Raw genomic sequence first — 16,928 nt, 5'->3', positions numbered from 1 at the left:
TCCTGCAACATTCAAGCAGGGACGGTTCCCGCAACATTCAAGCAGGCACGGTTCCTGCAACATTCAAGCAGGCACGGTTCCCGCAACATTCAAGCAGGCACGGTTCCCGCAACATTCAAGCAGGCACGGTTCCCGCAACATTCAAGCAGGGACGGTTCCCGCAACATTCAAGCAGGCACGGTTCCCGCAACATTCAAGCAGGCATGGTTCCCGCAACATTCAAGCAGGGACGGTTCCCGCAACATTCAAGCAGGCACGGTTCCCGCAACATTCAAGCAGGGACGGTTCCCGCAACATTCAAGCAGGCACGGTTCCCGCAACATTCAAGCAGGCACGGTTCCCGCAACATTCAAGCAGGCACGGTTCCCGCAACATTCAAGCAGGGACGGTTCCCGCAACATTCAAGCAGGGATGGTTCCTGCAACATTCAAGCAGGCACGGTTCCCGCAACATTCAAGCAGGGATGGTTCCCGCAACATTCAAGCAGGCATGGTTCCCGCAACATTCAAGCAGGCATGGTTCCCGCAACATTCAAGCAGGCACGGTTCCCGCAACATTCAAGCAGGCACGGTTCCCGCAACATTCAAGCAGGGATGGTTCCCGCAACATTCAAGCAGGGATGGTTCCCGCAACATTCAAGCAGGGATGGTTCCCGCAACATTCAAGCAGGGATGGTTCCCGCAACATTCAAGCAGGGATGGTTCCCGCAACATTCAAGCAGGGATGGTTCCCGCAACATTCAAGCAGGCACGGTTCCCGCAACATTCAAGCAGGGATGGTTCCCGCAACATTCAAGCAGGGATGGTTCCCGCAACATTCAAGCAGGGATGGTTCCCGCAACATTCAAGCAGGGACGGTTCCCGCAACATTCAAGCAGGGATGGTTCCCGCAACATTCAAGCAGGGATGGTTCCCGCAACATTCAAGCAGGGATGGTTCCCGCAACATTCAAGCAGGATGGTTCCCGCAACATTCAAGCAGGGACGGTTCCCGCAACATTCAAGCAGGGATGGTTCCCGCAACATTCAAGCAGGGATGGTTCCCGCAACATTCAAGCAGGGATGGTTCCCGCAACATTCAAGCAGGCACGGTTCCCGCAACATTCAAGCAGGGCACGGTTCCCGCAACATTCAAGCAGGGATGGTTCCCGCAACATTCAAGCAGGGATGGTTCCCGCAACATTCAAGCAGGCACGGTTCCCGCAACATTCAAGCAGGCACGGTTCCCGCAACATTCAAGCAGGGACGGTTCCCGCAACATTCAAGCAGGGATGGTTCCCGCAACATTCAAGCAGGCACGGTTCCTGCAACATTCAAGCAGGGCACGGTTCCCGCAACATTCAAGCAGGCACGGTTCCCGCAACATTCAAGCAGGGACGGTTCCCGCAACATTCAAGCAGGCACGGTTCCCGCAACATTCAAGCAGGCACGGTTCCCGCAACATTCAAGCAGGGATGGTTCCCGCAACATTCAAGCAGGCACGGTTCCCGCAACATTCAAGCAGGCACGGTTCCCGCAACATTCAAGCAGGGATGGTTCCCGCAACATTCAAGCAGGCACGGTTCCCGCAACATTCAAGCAGGGATGGTTCCCGCAACATTCAAGCAGGGATGGTTCCCGCAACATTCAAGCAGGGATGGTTCCAGCAACATTCAAGCAGGGATGGTTCCCGCAACATTCAAGCAGGGATGGTTCCCGCAACATTCAAGCAGGGCACGGTTCCCGCAACATTCAAGCAGGGATGGTTCCCGCAACATTCAAGCAGGGACGGTTCCCGCAACATTCAAGCAGGGATGGTTCCCGCAACATTCAAGCAGGCACGGTTCCCGCAACATTCAAGCAGGCACGGTTCCCGCAACATTCAAGCAGGGATGGTTCCCGCAACATTCAAGCAGGGATGGTTCCCGCAACATTCAAGCAGGCACGGTTCCCGCAACATTCAAGCAGGGATGGTTCCCGCAACATTCAAGCAGGCACGGTTCCCGCAACATTCAAGCAGGGATGGTTCCCGCAACATTCAAGCAGGGATGGTTCCCGCAACATTCAAGCAGGCATGGTTCCCGCAACATTCAAGCAGGCACGGTTCCCGCAACATTCAAGCAGGCACGGTTCCCGCAACATTCAAGCAGGCACGGTTCCCGCAACATTCAAGCAGGCACGGTTCCCGCAACATTCAAGCAGGCACGGTTCCCGCAACATTCAAGCAGGCATGGTTCCCGCAACATTCAAGCAGGCACGGTTCCCGCAACATTCAAGAAGCCAGCCATGTCCACAAGGTGGGGTTTTGTTTGGCTCTCGTCGTACCATTTCTGTGTATATGTGTTTTTGTCATTGTTGTGTTTGTTGATGGTAGGTGTATCTGTATCGTGTGTTTACATATCTCTCAACTCAATATCATTATCGGTACTATAAACAGATAATGAAGAAAGTGATAAAGAAAGAGATAAAGCAATCAAAGGTAATTATGATGAAGGATGAATATAACCATATGAGAATTAAGATAAAAAATGGTTCGAGATGTAGAATGAATTATAATGAAGAGATATCTAAATTCGAATGAATGACATGATGAACAGATATGGAAAATGAAGCAGAGCAATATGTCTATATTTATTTATTATACTTTGTCGCTGTCTCCCGCGTTAGCGAGGTAGCGCAAGGAAACAGACGAAAGAATGGCCCAACCCACCCCCATACACATGTATATACATACACGTCCACACCCGCACATATACATACCTATACATCTCAACGTATATATATATATATATATATATATATATATATATATATATATATATATATATATATATATATATATATATATATATATATATTTTTTTATACTTTGTCGCTGTCTCCCGCGTTTGCGAGGTAGCGCAAGGAAACAGACGAAAGAAATGGCCCAACCCCCCCCCCATACACATGTATATACATACGTCCACACACGCAAATATACATACCTACACAGCTTTCCATGGTTTACCCCAGACGCTTCACATGCCTTGATTCAATCCACTGACAGCACGTCAGCCCCGGTATACCACATCGCTCCAATTCACTCTGTTCCTTGCCCTCCTTTCACCCTCCTGCATGTTCAGGCCCCGATCACACAAAATCTTTTTCACTCCATCTTTCCACCTCCAATTTGGTCTCCCTCTTCTCCTTGTTCCCTCCACCTCCGACACATATATCCTCTTGGTCAAACTTTCCTCACTCATTCCTCTCCATGTGCCCAAACCACTTCAAAACACCCTCTTCTGCTCTCTCAACCACGCTCTTTTTATTTCCACACATCTCTCTTACCCTTACGTTACTCACTCGATCAAACCACCTCACACCACACATTGTCCTCAAACATCTCATTTCCAGCACATCCATCCTCCTGCGCACAACTCTATCCATAGCCCACGCCTCGCAACCATACAACATTGTTGGAACCACTATTCCTTCAAACATACCCATTTTTGCTTTCCGAGATAATGTTCTCGACTTCCACACATTCTTCAAGGCCCCCAGAATTTTCGCCCCCTCCCCAACCCTATGATCCACTTCCGCTTCCATGGTTCCATCCGCTGCCAGATCCACTCCCAGATATCTAAAACACTTCACTTCCTCCAGTTTTTCTCCATTCAAACACACCTCCCAATTGACTTGACCCTCAACCCTACTCTACCTAATAACCTTGCTCTTATTCACATTTACTCTTAACTTTCTTCTTCCACACACTTTACCAAACTCAGTCACCAGCTTCTGCAGTTTCTCACATGAATCAGCCACTAGCGCTGTGTCATCAGCGAACAACAACTGACTCACTTCCCAAGCTCTCTCATCCCCAACAGACTTCATACTTGCCCCTCTTTCCAAAACTCTTGCATTTACCTCCCTAACAACCCCATCCATAAACAAATTAAACAACCATGGAGACATCACACACCCCTGCCGCAAACCTACCTTCACTGAGAACCAATCACTTTCCTCTCTTCCTACACGTACACATGCCTTACATCCTCGATAAAAACTTTTCACTGCTTCTAACAACTTTCCTCCCACACCATATATTCCTAATACCTTCCACAGAGCATCTCTATCAACTCTATCATATGCCTTCTCCAGATCCATAAATGCTACATACAAATCCATTTGCTTTTCTAAGTATTTCTCACTTACATTCTTCAAAGCAAACACCTGATCCACACATCCTCTACCACTTCTGAAACCACACTGCTCTTCCCCAATCTGATGCTCTGTACATGCCTTCACCCTCTCAATCAATACCCTCCCATATAATTTACCAGGAATACTCAACAAACTTATACCTCTGTAATTTGAGCACTCACTCTTATCCCCTTTGCCTTTGTACAATGGCACTATGCACGCATTCCGCCAATCCTCAGGCACCTCACCATGAGTCATACATACATTAAATAACCTTACCAACCAGTCAACAATACAGTCACCCCCTTTTTTAATAAATTCCACTGCAATACCATCCAAACCTGCTGCCTTGCCGGCTTTCATCTTCCGCAAAGCTTTCACTACCTCTTCTCTGTTTACCAAATCATTTTCCCTAACCCTCTCACTTTGCACACCACCTCGACCAAAACACCCTATATCTGCCACTCTATCATCAAACACATTCAACAAACCTTCGAAATACTCACTCCATCTCCTTCTCACATCACCACTACTTGTTATCACCTCCCCATTTGCGCCCTTCACTGAAGTTCTCATTTGCTCCCTTGTCTTACGCACTTTATTTACCTCCTTCCAGAACATCTTTTTATTCTCCCTAAAATTTAATGATACTCTCTCACCCCAACTCTCATTTGCCCTTTTTTTCACCTCTTGCACCTTTCTCTTGTCCTCCTGTCTCTTTCTTTTATACATCTCCCACTCAATTGCATTTTTTCCCTGCAAAAATCGTCCAAATGCCTCTCTCTTCTCTTTCACTAATACTCTTACTTCTTCATCCCACCACTCACTACCCTTTCTAATCAACCCACCTCCCACTCTTCTCATGCCACAAGCATCTTTTGCGCAATCCATCACTGATTCCCTAAATACATCCCATATATATATATATATATATATATATATATATATATATATATACACACACAGACATATACATATATACACATGTACATAATTCATACGGTCTGCCCTTATTCATTCCCGTTGCCACCCCGCCACACATGAAATGACAACCCCCTCCCCCAGCATGTGCGCGAGGTAGCGCTAGGAAAAGACCACAAAGGCCACATTCGTTCACACTCAGTCTCTAGCTGTCACGTAATAATTCACCGAAACCACAGCTCCCTTTTCACATCCAGGCCCCACAAAACTTTCCATGGTTTACCCCAGACGCTTCACATGCCCTGGTTGAATCCATTGACAGCACGTCGACCCCGGTATACCACATCGCACCAATTCACTCTATTCTTTGCACGCCTTTTACCCTCCTACATGTTCAGGCCCCGATCGCTCACTCAGAATCTTTTTCACTCCATCTTTCCACCTCCAATTTGGTCTCCCACTTCTCCTCGTTCCCTCCACCTCTGATACATATATCCTTTTTGTCAATCTTTCCTCACTCATTCTCTCCATGTGACCAAACCATTTCAAAACATCCTCTTCTGCTTTCTCAACCACAGTCTTTTTATTACCATACATCTCTCTTACCCTTTCATTACTTACTCGATCAAACCACCTCACACCACATATTGTCCTCAAACATCTCATTTCCAGCACATCCACCCTCCTCCGCACAACACTATCTATAGCCCACGCCTCGCAACCATACAACATTGTTGGAACCACTATTCCTTCAAACATACCCATTTTTGCTTTCCGAGATAACGTTCTCGACTTCCACATATTCTTCAACGCTCCCAGAACTCTCGCCCCCTCCCCCACCCTATGATTCACTTCCACCTCCATGGTTCCATATTATTATATCACCTTAGGACCTCTGTGAGGTGGATCCTTCAACTTCAGGATCAGGGAAGTGGCAGATCCTTCAAGGAGTCTAGAGTGTAAAATGTCTTAATGAAGTTGTATTAATTTTTTGGTCGGCAAATATGGCCAAGGTCTTCTTGTCCACTCGTGGCCTTACCACATGCAGGCAGAGTCACCAGCAACGAAACGAAGATTATGAAAATATGAATAAAATATTTGAATGTATTTTCTTGTTTACGTTAACTGAGATGACATGGACAACTATTACTTTAATGAAGGCCACCTCGGTAACGCCAACACCAGGTATCCAATGAATGGACTCGCCTCTACAGGAGGACGAACACCTGCGTTGGTTGTGGACCGACTGCTAAGACCAAGATTCAAACTTACGTAGGCTCGGCTCGACCACCCTGGGCAGCACAGCTCACGAGTCTGTATGTGAGGGAGGTCCACACGAATCAGATACAGCACTCAACCTACATAAGAAAAGATGGAGATAATGTGACAAGTGAAGATCATCTTGTACAACATAACTAATGGTAGTATGAGAGACAATACATGGTAGGATGAGAGACAATACATGGTAGTAGGAGAGACAATACATGGTAGGATGAGAGACAATACATGGTAGTAGGAGAGACAATACATGGTAGGATGAGAGACAATACATGGTAGTAGGAGAGACAATACATGGTAGTAGGAGAGACAATACATGGTAGGATGAGAGACAATACATGGTAGGATGAGAGACAATACATGGTAGTAGGAGAGACAATACATGGTAGTAGGAGAGACAATACATGGTAGTAGGAGAGACAATACATGGTAGTAGGAGAGACAATACATGGTAGGATGAGAGACAATACATGGTAGGATGAGAGACAATACATGGTAGTAGGAGAGACAATACATGGTAGTAGGAGAGACAATACATGGTAGTAGGAGAGACAATACATGGTAGGATGAGAGACAATACATGGTAGTAGGAGAGACAATACATGGTAGTAGGAGAGACAATACATGGTAGTAGGAGAGACAATACATGGTAGGATGAGAGACAATACATGGTAGTAGGAGAGACAATACATGGTAGTAGGAGAGACAATACATGGTAGTAGGAGAGACAATACATGGTAGTAGGAGAGACAATACATGGTAGTAGGTTCTGTACGGGGAGGTAGTGGTACACTGGTGGGGCCCCCATCTCTCGTACTGTACGGGGAGGTAGTGGTACACTGGTGGGGGCCCCATCTCTTGTACTGTACGGGGAGGTAGTGGTACACTGGTGGGGGCCCCATCTCGTACTGTACGGGGAGGTAGTGGTACACTGGTGGGGGCCCCATCTCTTGTACTGTACGGGGAGGTAGTGGTACACTGGTGGGGCCCCCATCTCTTGTACTGTACGGGGAGGTAGTGGTACACTGGTGGGGGCCCCATCTCGTACTGTACGGGGAGGTAGTGGTACACTGGTGGGGCCCCCATCTCTTGTACTGTACGGGGAGGGACTAACGCATCCTTCGTCAGTAGCACGTACGTCACTTACTTCCCTTAGGATATATTCTCGAGCATATGAAGGAAACATATCGTTAGCGAGAGGGAGTTGTGATGACGTAAAGTGTTGCCACAGCAGGAGGGTCACTACGTGTTGGCACGATCCTCCTCCAAGATGGACTGAGGGAAGTCCTGGTGGTGTCTGTATGTAGAATCTTACCAAAGGTAATTATCCCGTGGGAAAGATTCCAAAACTGGAGTTATTTTGGAACCATCAAACCTTGTGGGGGTGGGTAGGATCGGTAAGGCAGATGATGACACAGCGCCATGGCTGATGGTGAAGTTGAGAGGCTGAGGGAGGAAGTGTGCGCTGGGCCGCGAGGGGGAAACACATCTGTCTTCTATGGTTCGAGCGCCTTTCAGGCTCCCTTTGTCTCTGACCAGAGGTTTGCCTGCACGTCTCACGTGTGGCAGAACGTTGCTTACGCTGCGATCACTGTCCCTTGGGTTTATTTTGAGCACAACACGACTTTATATTGGCTAATACGATCGTCGCACACCTCACACTGAGTGGGTCGAGCTGGGCGCCGTACTGCGTTTGACCAGTGGCCCTCACGCTGACGACATCACTGCCCTGGTCGCTGGGCATGACCGCGACTTGTTGCAAAGGCCACTGGGCGGGAAAATAATAGTCATAGCATTGTGGGCCTTCGTCTTCCCCTTCCTGTACGTCGACATGGCCCTCACTGCTGTTGGAGGAGGAAGCAGGGATGAAGCTGCGCACCTTGCGACCTCATAAGAGCGACATGTTGTCACCACATCCAGCGGTGAGGAGGAGGAGGAGGAAGTGTCGAAGGGAGACGAGGCGTAGCACCAGCGCCTCTTCCTTAACAACCATTAAAACCACTTGCTTAATTTGGCTTTAAAACCACTTACTTGATTTGGTTTTCCTCACACTGGTGGTGGTGCTGGCGCCCAACCTTTACAGATATAGACATCCACAGATACGAACGACCTCCACAAACTGTGTGGAGTTCGGGTGCGCGCATGCAGGACGCACACTGGGGGTTGGACATACCGTTATCTCCCTTTCTTTACCAATAAATGATTCAGTTATCCATTATATATAATTGTTTAGCTTTTCTAAGGAATGATATGTTCAGTTTTCTTAAGGGATATTATGTTCTTTTGAAGAATTTGATCATCGTATGTTACACTATGAAATTTTGTTAATTAGATCGTAAATAAATTAATAGTAAATATGTTTATTATCATTATTACAAGTTATAGAAGAACAAGGAATATGTCAGAGATAAAGTAATATAACAAGAAGCATTTGTAGACAAGAAGAGAAAGTGGTGGAATGTTTACGTCTGGCCCACTTCCCAGAAATGGATGGCCCTTAGGGACTACGATGTGATACACAGGGTTGGGTAAATATGTAAACTCTACACATCTCAGTCATTTCAAAGACTTTTTATAAATTGTTGGGGCCAGTATATGTGCCTAAGATATGTTAGGTAAATAAATTAGATCAATGTTCGAAGAGCAAATTGTATATCTAAGTTCAGATAGAACACATGATTATTTTTGCCACTGTAAATATATTTTTGTAACTTTTTACCACTGTGTTTGGTATTTGACGAATGTGGGAACGAGAAATATATATATATATATATATATATATATATATATATATATATATATATATATATATATATATATATATATATATATATATATATATATATATATCAATAAGCTTCAATGTCTAAGCTACATTTTTTCCAATTTCACTATTTTCTTGTCAAAGCTTAGACATTGAAGCTTATTGATACAGTGATTAAATTGATGAGAACTGCTATTGACGTTTGTGTAAATAAATTATACATTTCCTTTTTCCATAGCCGGAGGTTGAACCATTATGTGACATTCATTTTTTTCATTTCATTTCAAGCTAGAAGTTTCAGTTTTCTAAATTGTTTCTTACATTTTTCATATGTATATATATGTATGTGTGTGTGTGTGTGTGTGTGTGTGTGTGTGTGTGTATATGTGCGTATGTATGTGTATGTGTGTGTGTGTGTGTATGTATATATATATATGTATATTATCCCTGGGGATAGGGGTGAAAGAATACTTCCCACGCATTCCTCGCGTGTCGTAGAAAGCGACTAGAGGGGACGGGAGCGGGGGGCCAGAAATCCTCCCCTCCTTGTATTTTTTTTTAACTTTCTAAAATGGGAAACAGAAGAAGGAGTCACGCGGGGAGTGCTCATCCTCCTCGAAGGCTTAGATTGGGGTGCCTAAATGTGTGTGGATGTAACCAAGATGTGAAAAAAGGAGAGATAGGTAGTATGTTTGAGGAAAGGAACCTGGATGTTTTGGCTCTGAGTGAAACGAAGCTCAAGGGTAAAGGGGAAGAGTGGTTTGGGTATGTCTTGGGAGTAAAGTCAGGGGTTGGTGAAAGGACAAGAGCAAGGGAAGGAGTAGCAGTACTCCTGAAACAAGAGTTGTGGGAGTATGTGATAGAATGTAAGAAAGTAAATTCTCGATTAATATGGGTAAAACTGAAAGTTGATGGAGAGAGATGGGTGATTGTTGGTTCATATGCACCTGGGCATGAGAAGAAAGATCATGAGAGGCAAGTGTTTTGGGAGCAGCTGAATGAGTGTGTTAGTGGTTTTGATGCACGAGACCGGGTTATAGTGATGGGTGATTTGAATGCAAAGGTGAGTAATGTGGCAGTTGAGGGAATAATTGGTATACATGGGGTGTTCAGTGTTGTAAATGGAAATGGTGAAGAGCTTGTAGATTAATGTGCTGAAAAAGGACTGATGATTGGGAATACCTGGTTTAAAAAGCGAGATATACATAAGAATACTTATGTAAGTAGGAGAGATGGCCAGAGAGCGTTATTGGATTACGTGTTAATTGACAGGCGCGCGAAAGAGAGACTTTTGGATGTTAATGTGCTGAGAGGTGCAACTGGAGGGATGTCTGATCATTATCTTGTGGAGGCTAAGGTGAAGATTTGTATGGGTTTTCAGAAAAGAAGAGTGAATGTTGGGGTGAAGAGGGTGGTGAGAGTAAGTGAGCTTGGGAAGGAGACTTGTGTGAGGAAGTACCAGGAGAGACTGAGTACAGAATGGAAAAAAGTGAGAACAATGGAAGTAAGGGGAGTGGGGGAGGAATGGGATGTATTTAGGGAATAAGTGATGGATTGCGCAAAAGATGCTTGTGGCATGAGGAGAGTGGGAGGTGGGTTGATTAGAAAGGGTAGTGAGTGGTGGGATGAAGAAGTAAGAGTATTAGTGAAAGAGAAGAGAGAGGCATTTGGACGATTTTTGCAGGGAAAAAATGCAATTGAGTGGGAGATGTATAAGAGAAAGAGACAGGAGGTCAAGAGAAAGGTGCAAGAGGTGAAAAAAAGGGCAAATGAGAGTTGGGGTGAGAGAGTATCATTAAATTTTAGGGAGAATAAAAAGATGTTCTGGAAGGAGGTAAATAAAGTGCGTAAGACAAGGGAGCAAATGGGAACTTCAGTGAAGGGCGCAAATGGGGAGATGATAACAAGTAGTGGTGATGTGAGAAGATGGAGTGAGTATTTTGAAGGTTTGTTGAATGTGTTTGATGATAGAGTGGCAGATATAGGGTGTTTTGGTCGAGGTGGTGTGCAAAGTGAGAGGGTTAGGGAAAATGATTTGGTAAACAGAGAAGAGGTAGTAAAAGCTTTGCGGAAGATGAAAGCCGGCAAGGCAGCAGGTTTGGATGGTATTGCAGTGGAATTTATTAAAAAAGGGGGTGACTGTATTGTTGACTGGTTGGTAAGGTTATTTAATGTATGTATGACTCATGGTGAGGTGCCTGAGGATTGGCGGAATGCGTGCATAGTGCCATTGTACAAAGGCAAAGGGGATAAGAGTGAGTGCTCAAATTACAGAGGTATAAGTTTGTTGAGTATTCCTGGTAAATTATATGGGAGGGTATTGATTGAGAGGGTGAAGGCATGTACAGAGCATCAGATTGGGGAAGAGCAGTGTAGTTTCAGAAGTGGTAGAGGATGTGTGGATCAGGTGTTTGCTTTGAAGAATGTATGTGAGAAATACTTAGAAAAGCAAATGGATTTGTATGTAGCATTAATGGATCTGGAGAAGGCATATGATAGAGTTGATAGAGATGCTCTGTGGAAGGTATTAAGAATATATGGTGTGGGAGGCAAGTTGTTAGAAGCAGTGAAAAGTTTTTATCGAGGATGTAAGGCATGTGTACGTGTAGGAAGAGAGGAAAGTGATTGGTTCTCAGTGAAGGTAGGTTTGCGGCAGGGGTGTGTGATGTCTCCATGGTTGTTTAATTTGTTTATGGATGGGGTTGTTAGGGAGGTGAATGCAAGAGTTTTGGAAAGTGGGGCAAGTATGAAGTCTGTTGGGGATGAGAGAGCTTGGGAAGTGAGTCAGTTGTTGTTCGCTGATGATACAGCGCTGGTGGCTGATTCATGTGAGAAACTGTAGAAGCTGGTGACTGAGTTTGGTAAAGTGTGTGAAAGAAGAAAGTTAAGAGTAAATGTGAATAAGAGCAAGGTTATTAGGTACAGTAGGGTTGAGGGTCAAGTCAATTGGGAGGTGAGTTTGAATGGAGAAAAATTGGAGGAAGTAAAGTGTTTTAGATATCTGGGAGTGGATCTGGCAGCGGATGGAGCCATGGAAGCGGAAGTGGATCATAGGGTGGGGGAGGGGGCGAAAATTCTGGGAGCCTTGAAGAATGCGTGGAAGTCGAGAACAGTATCTCGGAAAGCAAAAATGGGTATGTTTGAAGGAATAGTGGTTCCAACAATGTTGTATGGTTGCGAGGCGTGGGCTATGGATAGAGTTGTGCGCAGGAGGATGGATGTGCTGGAAATGAGATGTTTGAGGACAATGTGTGGTGTGAGGTGGTTTGATCGAGTAAGTAACGTAAGGGTAAGAGAGATGTGTGGAAATAAAAAGAGCGTGGTTGAGAGATCAGAGGAGGGTGTTTTGAAATGGTTTGGGCACATGGAGAGAATGAGTGAGGAAAGATTGACCAAGAGGATATATGTGTCGGAGGTGGAGGGAACGAGGAGAAGAGGGAGACCAAATTGGAGGTGGAAAGATGGAGTGAAAAAGATTTTGTGTGATCGGGGCCTGAACATGCAGGAGGGTGAAAGGAGGGCAAGGAATAGAGTGAATTGGAGCGATGTGGTATACCGGGGTTGACGTGCTGTCAGTGGATTGAATCAGGGCATGTGAAGCGTCTGGGGTAAACCATGGAAAGCTGTGTAGGTATGTATATTTGCGTGTGTGGACGTATGTATATACATGTGTATGGGGGTGGGTTGGGCCATTTCTTTCGTCTGTTTCCTTGCGCTACCTCGCAAACGCGGGAGACAGCGACAAAGCAAAAAGAAAAAAAAAAAATATATATATATATATATATATATATATATATATATATATATATATATATATATATAAATATATATATATATTTTTTTTTTTTTTTTTTTTTTTTTATACTTTGTCGCTGTCTCCCGCGTTTGCGAGGTAGCGCAAGGAAACAGACGAAAGAAATGGCCCAACCCACCCCCTACACATGTATATACACACGTCCACACACGCAAATATACATACCTACACAGCTTTCCATGGTTTACCCCGGACGCTTCACATGCCTTGATTCAATCCACTGACAGCACGTCAACCCCTGTATGCCACATCGCTCCAATTCACTCTATTCCTTGCCCTCCTTTCACCCTCCTGCATGTTCAGGCCCCGATCACACAAAATCCTTTTCACTCCATCTTTCCACCTCCAATTTGGTCTCCCTCTTCTCCTCGTTCCCTCCACCTCCGACACATATATCCTCTTGGTCAATCTTTCCTCACTCATTCTCTCCATGTGCCCAAACCATTTCAAAACACCCTCTTCTGCTCTCTCAACCACGCTCTTTTTATTTCCACACATCTCTCTTACCCTTACGTTACTTACTCGATCAAACCACCTCACACCACACATTGTCCTCAAACATCTCATTTCCAGCACATCCATCCTCCTGCGCACAACTCTATCCATAGCCCACGCCTCGCAACCATACAACATTGTTGGAACTACTATTCCTTCAAACATACCCATTTTTGCTTTCCGGGATAATGTTCTCGACTTCCACACATTTTTCAAGGCTCCCAAAATTTTCGCCCCCTCCCCCACCCTATGATCCACTTCCGCTTCCATGGTTCCATCCGCTGACAGATCCACTCCCAGATATCTAAAACACTTCACTTCCTCCAGTTTTTCTCCATTCAAACTCACCTCCCAATTGACTTGACCCTCAACCCTACTGTACCTAATAACCTTGCTCTTATTCACATTTACTCTTAACTTTCTTCTTCCACACACTTTACCAAACTCCGTCACCAGCTTCTGCAGTTTCTCACATGAATCCGCCACCAGCGCTGTATCATCAGCGAACAACAACTGACTCACTTCCCAAGCTCTCTCATCCCCAACAGACTTCATACTTGCCCCTCTTTCCAAAACTCTTGCATTTACCTCCCTAACAACCCCATCCATAAACAAATTAAACAACCATGGAGACATCACACACCCCTGCCGCAAACCAACATTCACTGAGAATATATATATATATAAATATATATATATATATATATATATATATATATATATATATATATATATATATATATATATATATATATAAATATATATATATATAAAAATATATATATATATATATATATATATATATATATATATATATATATATATATATATATATATATATATATATTTTTTTTTTTTTTTTTTTTTTCTTTTTTTGCTTTGTCGCTGTCTCCCGCGTTTGCGAGGTAGCGCAAGGAAACAGACGAAAGAAATGGCCCAACCCACCCCCATACACATGTATATACGTACGTCCACACACGCAAATATACATACCTACACAGCTTTCCATGGTTTACCCCAGACGCTTCACATGCCCTGATTCAATCCACTGACAGCACGTCAACCCCGGTATACTACATCGTTCCAATTCACTCTATTCCTTGCACGCCTTTCACCCTCCTGCATGTTCAGGCCCCGATCACTCAAAATCTTTTTCACTCCATCTTTCCACCTCCATTTTGGTCTCCCACTTCTCCTCGTTCCCTCCACCTCTGACACATATATCCTCTTGGTCAATCTTTCCTCACTCATTCTCTCCATGTGACCAAACCATTTCAAAACACCCTCTTCTGCTCTCTCAACCACTCTTTTTGTTACCACACATCTCTCTTACCCTATTATTACTCACTCGATTAAACCACCTCACACCACATATTGTCTTAAAACATCTCATTTCCAGCACATCCACCCTCCTGCGCACAACTTTATCCATAGCCTACGCCTCGCAACCATACAACATTGTTGGAACCACTATTCCTTCAAACATACCCATTTTTGCTTTCCGAGATAATGTTCTCGACTTCCACACATTCTTCAAGGCTCCCAGAACTTTCGCCCCCTCCCCCACCCTATGATTCACTTCCGCTTCCATGGTTCCATCCGCTGCCAGATCCACTCACAGATATCTAAAAACACTTCACTTCCTCCAGATTTTCTCCATTCAAACTTACCTCCCAATCGACTTGACCCTCAACTCTACTGTACCTAATAACCTTGCTCTTATTCACATTTACTCTCAACTTTCTTCTTTCACACACTTTACCAAACTCAGTCACCAGCTTCTGCAGTTTCTCACATGAATCAGCCACCAGCGCTGTATCATCAGCGAACAACAACTAACTCACTTCCCAAGCTCTCTCATCCACAACAGACTGCATACTTGCCCCTTTTTCCAAAACTCTTGCATTCACCTCTCTAACAACCCCATCCATAAAACTTCACTGCTTCTAGCAACTTGCCTCCCACACCATATATTCTTAATACCTTCCACACAGCATCCCCATCAACTCTATCACATGCCTTCCCCAGATCCATATGCTATATACAAATCCATTTGCTTTTCTAAGTATTTTTCACATACATTCTTCAAAGCAAACACCTGATCCACACATCCTCTACCACTTCTGAAACCACGCTGCTCTTCCCCAATCTGATGCTCTGTACATGCCTTCACCCTCTCAATCAATACCCTCCCATATAATTTGCCAGGAATACTCAACAAACTTATGCCTCTGTAATTTGAGCATTCACTCTTATCCCCTTTGCCTTTGTACAATGGCACTATGCAAGCATTCCGCCAATCCTCAGGCACCTCACCATGAATCATACATACATCAAATAACCTTACCAACCAGTCAACAATACTGTCACCCCCTTTTTTAATAAATTCCACTGCAATACCATCCAAACCCGCTGCCTTGCCGGCTTTCATCTTCCGCAATGCTTTTACTACCTCTTCTCTGTTTACCAAATCATTTTTCCTAACCCTCTCATTTTGCACACCACCTCGACCAAAACACCCTATATCTGCCACTCTATCATCAAACACATTCAACAAACCTTCAAAATACTCACTCCATCTCCTTCTCACATCACCACTACTTGCTATCACCTCCCCATTAGCCCCCTTCACTGAAGTTCCCATTTGCTCCCTTGTCTTACGCACTTTATTTTACCTCCTTCCAAAACATCTTTTTATTCTCTCTAAAATTTAATGATACTCTCTCACCCCATCTCTCATTTGCCCTCTTTTTCACCTCTTGCACCTTTCTCTTGACCTCCTGCCTCTTTCTTTTATACATCTCCCAGTCATTTGCATTATTCCGCTGCAAAAATCGTCCAAATGCCTCTCTCTTCTCTTTCACTAATAATCTAATTTCTTCATCCCACCACTCACTACCCTTTCTAATCTGCCCATCTCCCACGCTTCTCATGCCACAAGCATCTTTTGCACAAGCCATCACTGCTTCCCTAAATACCTCCTATTGCCCCCCCCCCACTCCCCTCACCTCCTTTGTTCTCACCTTTTTCCATTCTGTACTCAGTCTCTCCTGGTACTTCCTCACACAAGTCTCCTTCCCAAGCTCACTTACTCTCACCATTCTCTTCACCCCAACATTCTCACTTCTTTTCTGAAAACCTCTACAAATCTTCACCTTCGCCTCCATAAGATAATGATCAGACATCCCTCCAGTTGCACCTCTCAGCACATTAACATCCAAAAGTCTCTCATTCGCGCGCCTATCAATTAACACATAACCCAATAACGCTCTCTGGCCATCTCTCCTACTTACATAAGTATACTTATGTATATCTCGCTTTTTAAACCAGGTATTCCCAATCACCAGTCCTTTTTCAGCACATGAATCTACAAGCTCATCACCATTTCCATTTACAACTCTGAATACCCCATGTACACCAATTATTCCCTCAACTGCCACATTACTCACCTTTGCATTCAAATCACCCATCACTATAACCCGGTTTCGTGCATCAAAACC

General features: G+C 44.5%; 1 protein-coding gene across 4 annotated transcripts in view; it reads right to left on the bottom strand.

Moving 5' to 3' along the window:
• The window catches only part of LOC139762297 (hydroxylysine kinase), a 122,526-nt gene that overhangs the window by 45,437 nt on the left and 60,161 nt on the right, over positions 1 to 16,928 (bottom strand). For 3 of the 4 annotated variants that reach the window (XM_071686892.1, XM_071686893.1, XM_071686891.1), the window contains one exon: positions 6,350 to 6,435. The exons of the other annotated variant lie outside the window; for it this stretch is intronic. The gene's annotated coding sequence lies outside the window, so the exon portion shown is untranslated. The remainder of the gene's footprint in view (positions 1 to 6,349; positions 6,436 to 16,928) is intronic. 4 annotated transcript variants of the gene reach the window in all.

This window comes from Panulirus ornatus, chromosome 43, assembly GCF_036320965.1.
Source record: "Panulirus ornatus isolate Po-2019 chromosome 43, ASM3632096v1, whole genome shotgun sequence".
Lineage (NCBI taxonomy): Eukaryota > Metazoa > Arthropoda > Malacostraca > Decapoda > Palinuridae > Panulirus > Panulirus ornatus.
The sequence above is the reverse complement of the archived record's forward strand: the minus strand, read 5'-3'. Positions and strand labels throughout refer to the sequence as shown.